A 4,935-nucleotide genomic window follows, 5' to 3' on the forward strand; every position below is an offset into this window, starting at 1 on the left:
CTCCGTGGACAAATTCTTGACGGGATGGATCATCCGTAGAAAATATTTTCACTGGCAGTCAAAACCGGTCAATAATAAAACAACTCGCACACCGTTCCATGACACATTTAATCTCCTCTCCAAAATGTTATCCCGTTTGGAAATCTGACCTTCAAGAGCAATCGTTTGTGTATTATTAATTTTTTTTTTAATTTTTTTTAACGTTTATTTATTTTTGAGACAGAGAGAGACAGAGCATGAACGGGGGAGGGTCAGAGAGAGAGGGAGACACAGAATCGGAAACAGGCTCCAGGCTCTGAGCCGTCAGCAAGAGCCCAACACGGGGCTCGAACTCACGGACCGTGAGATCGTGACCTGAGCCGAAGCCGGACGCTTAACCGACTGAGCCACCCAGGTGCCCCTATTAATTTTTGAAAAAAGGTGTATAGTTTTGTCATGAACAGATTCAAATCTGAGGTGGTGAAGTTCCTTGGTGGGTATTTGGTGACCTTCCGGATTAACTGCCTCCTGCTGGGAAACGTCCCCTCCGTGATCTGGGCTGGTGGATGATGCCGATCTTGTACTGTTGTGTTCTCTAGAGAGAATAGAAAAGTAAGTCAGTCTTTCCTCAAGCATGCTTGATAGAAATGTACTTTTTTTTAGTATCGATAGTTTAGGAACAGTCTGCATCAGCTTTAGAGCCTCGTGTTAACGCCCCATCTGGAATCACACACCACTGTCTTCAGTGAGGGTCTGGGTGTTGGGTGGGGGGACACAGAGGTGGCCTCCTAGCAGGAAGCAGGCTGCCCTGGGGGTGCGGCACGTGTGGAGGAGGGAGCCCGACTCAGGCAGCACCCTGAGGGGAGATGTGCTGGGCTGACTGTTTTCTTTCCTTTGTCCTGGAGGGGAACCAGCAGATCCTGGGCTGGGGGGGCCCTAGCAAGTGAGGGGCATTAACTTGATCATCAGCCCACAGCTGCCACCACAGAGGAGAAGCGTTGACCTCCCTGTCCCCCGAAGGCCTTCTGATTGTTCCCCAAACTCTGCTTTGCCCTCATAAGGTGTGGACATCGTTTGAAGGATGTTACTCGTAAGCAGGAGTTTTAGAAATGAGGCAGCCTCTGGGGATAAACGTCCAGTCCCCTCCCAAGGGACAACTTTAGAGGCAGCAGTCACGAAAGCTCTATTTTTAAGGACACAATTTCATGGACACTGCATGGCACGTAGAGACATTTTCATCTCCTTTCATCAACTACATCACTTCTTTCGAACGTGAAATAGCTTTTGAAACAGGGATGGCTGTGGTCAGAATCAATAGTTTTCCCCGAGCTGAGCCTACTTCAGAGAACAGCACATCTTGGCCAGTTTTGCTTGGATCTTACAGTCCCAGACAGCAGGCAGGAGGGCAACTAATGATTTTCCAGTCTGGGTCCTCGAACCCTGCCTCTTCTACCCCTGACGTGATAGGATCTGTGTTCTGGGCCACACTTGCTTTGATGGAAAACTAAAGAAATTTGACAGGTTGTTAACTATGTACTCGTTTGAGGTTCCCCTCCCCCAGATTCCTGGACAGAAACAAACAGACACTGGAAAGTTTAGAGCTACTTTTTTCAAAGGTTATTTCTAGGGTGAGCTTGGGAATAGGAAGGTGGAAGGAGAAGCATGTATCCCAGAAGAAGGGAAACTGAGGCCCCAAGAGGCTTACTTGCTTCAGCCACATCTCTGACCTCCTGCATCTAGTATTCCCAGACCCCAGCTGTAACCATCTTCCAACATTCTCTGCCTTCTTATTTTTATTTACCTTTCTCGCTCAAACCCGAAGCAATAATTTCTCTTTAATTGTATGGTTTAAACAATGAGCAAAGCTTCTGCCCATTTCCTCACGGAATTATTTGTTTTTTGAGTGTGGAGTTTGGTGAGCTCTTTATAGATTTTGGATACTAGCCCTTTGTCCGATATGTCATTTGCAAATATCTTTTCCCATTCCGTCGGTTGCCTTTCGTTTTGTTGATTGTTTCCTTTGCAGTGCAGAAGCTTTTTATCACAGAAGCCCATGGAGGAAGGGAAGGGGGAAATGTTACAGAGAGGGAGGGAGGCAAACCATAAGAGACTCTTCAATACTGAGAACAAACTGAGGGTTGATGGGGGTTGGGGGAGAGGGGAGAGTGGGTGATGCGCATGGAGGAGGGCACCTGTTGGGATGAGCACTGGGTGTTGTATGGAAACCGATTTGACAACAAATTATATTTAATAAAAAATAAATAAACAACAAACAAAGCAAAGCTCCAATGACAAACTGGGAAAATATTTGCAATTTGTATCACCAACAGTGGCCTTCTTTAACGAACTTTGCAAAAAATTCTACATACTAACAGTACCCAAGTAGAAATATACTAAGAAAAAAAAATACCATTAGTAGCAGCCACTGACCCCTTGGAGTGCCAGAGAGAGGCTGGGGTGTACATATAGGTGGGAAGAGTCAACGTGCTACACTTTGTCACTAGACCCTTGTTACGATCCAAATTGTGTCCCTAAAATTCTTATATTGAAGTGCTAAATCCCGGGACCTCAGAACATGAGTGTCGCAGGCGGTAGAGTCTCCAAGGAAGTAATTAAGTTATAGTGAAGTGATTAGCTTGGGCCCTACTCTGATATGACACGTGTCCTTAGAGGAAGAGGAAATTTGGACATAAGCATGCACAAAAGGATGTGCACGTGAAGCCACAGGGAGAAGGCGACCGCCTACAAAGCAAGGGGAAAGCTCCAGAAGAAACCAACCCTCTCTACACCTTGATCTTGGACTTCCAGCTTCCAGGACTGGGAGAAAATAATTCCTGCTGGTGATGCCCCAGCCTGTGGTACTTTGTCATGGTGGCCCTAGCAAACTCATTCAGCCCTGAAGTCGCTCTGTGCCCAGAGGATCATGGAAGATTCTGTCTCGTCTTCTATCTTCATGATTCTCCCTATTGTTGGCTTCCTTCTCTCAGCCCAGCTTCCCAAAGGAGCTGGAAACATGATCACTGGCAGGCTTGGGGCCCCACCAAAGGGCTCTGATTCACCCCAATGTATGTCAGGTCTCCATCAACAGACCAATCACTTGAGGCCAGGAGGACGGTGTAGAATGATTGGTGCGGGAGGCGTCAATGCTCACTCTCAACCATAGGTGCTACCTGCCATGGTCACTGCCTTCCAAAGTGTCACCCTGAGCTGTCACCACTGGATGACAGATGAGGCAGACACTGACCATTGGGCTCTGAAAATTTAGAAGGATGCTGGAGCCTCTTGGGCGCCTGGGTGGCTCAGTTGGTTAAGCATCCAACTTTGGCTCAGGTCATGATCTCGCGGTTCATGGGTTTGAGCTCCACATCGGGCTCTGTGCTGACAGCTCAGAGCCTGGAGGCTGCTTCAGATTCTGTGTCTCCCTCCCTCTGTCCCTTCCCCTCCTCAAAAATGAATAAACGTTTAAAAAAGAAGAAGAAGGAGCCTGGACCCTCTTTTAAAACCTACATGCTCCTGGTAGTGGTTACACATTGAATTCATTGTTGTCATGCTGTTAATTTCTTGGTTGCTTCCTTTATTTAGTTTGTAGATGAATTGAGCAGAGAGTCCTAGAGATTGTGGGAAAGTCAGACAATGGTTCTGAGCAGGAAGTGAGGGGCAAGAAATGAGTTTCACAGATTTAAACCTCCTGCCGGGGCTGCCTCTGGGTTCCGAGAAAAGAGCTTTTCCTGCGAAATTTAGACTCGACGTACACAGGGGCACGTCTCATTCAGATGATACCCAATCTCGGGGTCCTAGGTCTGTGGAACAAAATTCACAAGTTCTTTGTAATTACCCTTCTCTTTTTGCTGTGATATAACCGTGTTCCCCGGAAGAAAAAGTCAGAGAAACGTCATGAAACTTCAACTTCTGTTTTCCACCAGCAATTCAGAATTGGGTGCAAAAGTGCTGTCTTCCCAGACCATTGGCTCTTACAGGTTTCTCAGTTTCAAAGTTTTACTTGTAACTGGTTGCAGCCAAACCTCACATGGAGGGCTTCTCCTTCTCCTCTGGCCCTGGCCAGAGCTGAGTGCCAGTGGGATTTGGTGGTGTTTCTAGAAATGTCTCCATAGATTCCCCCATATGCCCCTGAATCTGCTTGGCTTGTTGAAAATACAGATTCGCAAGGTGCCTGGGTGGTTCAGTCGGCTGAGCGTCCGACTTCAGCTCAGGTCATGATCTCACTACGGTTCACGAGTTCGAGCCCCGTGTCGGACTCTGTGCTGACAGCTCAGAGCCTGGAGCCTGCTTCGGATTCTGTGCCTTCCTCTCTCTCTCTCTGTGCCTATCCCTCCACTTGTGCGCACTCTCACTCTCTCTCTTGCTCTCTCTCTGAATATAATAAACATTTTTTTAAAATTATAAAAGCATTTTCACAGCAGCTGCACACCATTATTTTTGCAAAGCTCAGTTTTGAGAACTTCAGTGAAGTAGAGGTTGGTGCCTTCAGAGGGGGCACCTGGGTGCAGCTAGCAAGGGGGGGGCATTCTTGATAGCAGAATAGCAGTCAAGAGCAGCAGTTTTCCAACTTGGTCAATCTGGAAAGTTTTACTGAAAACTTTACTGGAAAGCCCTTATCTCATGCCCCGATGTTGGCAGTTCCACACTCCCTTTCCTGGTGGCCTAGTGTCCCTCCTGAAAAGCTCAGCCTGACTCCTACACCCCAGAATGCAGACTTGAGGTAGGAAGTCCGCAGGATCCCCTCCTCCCCTGGATAAGGGTGTAGAGTAGGGTCACCAGGACGAGGCATTTCCAGCAACCTTGGCTCCACCTCCAATATGTGATCCAGCCCAGATGGCCCGCTGCTTTGTCCCTGTGTTTAGTGTCACTGCTAGTGCTTTGGGGGACTGAGGTCCTCGCCCCGATTGCTGGTTGTTTCTGGAGCATTTCTGGGCACTCTGCTTGGTTGCCCATTCT

The sequence above is a fragment of the Panthera pardus genome, unplaced genomic scaffold (assembly GCF_024362965.1).
Source record: "Panthera pardus isolate Hobbes unplaced genomic scaffold, ASM2436296v1 HiC_scaffold_23, whole genome shotgun sequence".
NCBI classification, from domain to species: domain Eukaryota; kingdom Metazoa; phylum Chordata; class Mammalia; order Carnivora; family Felidae; genus Panthera; species Panthera pardus.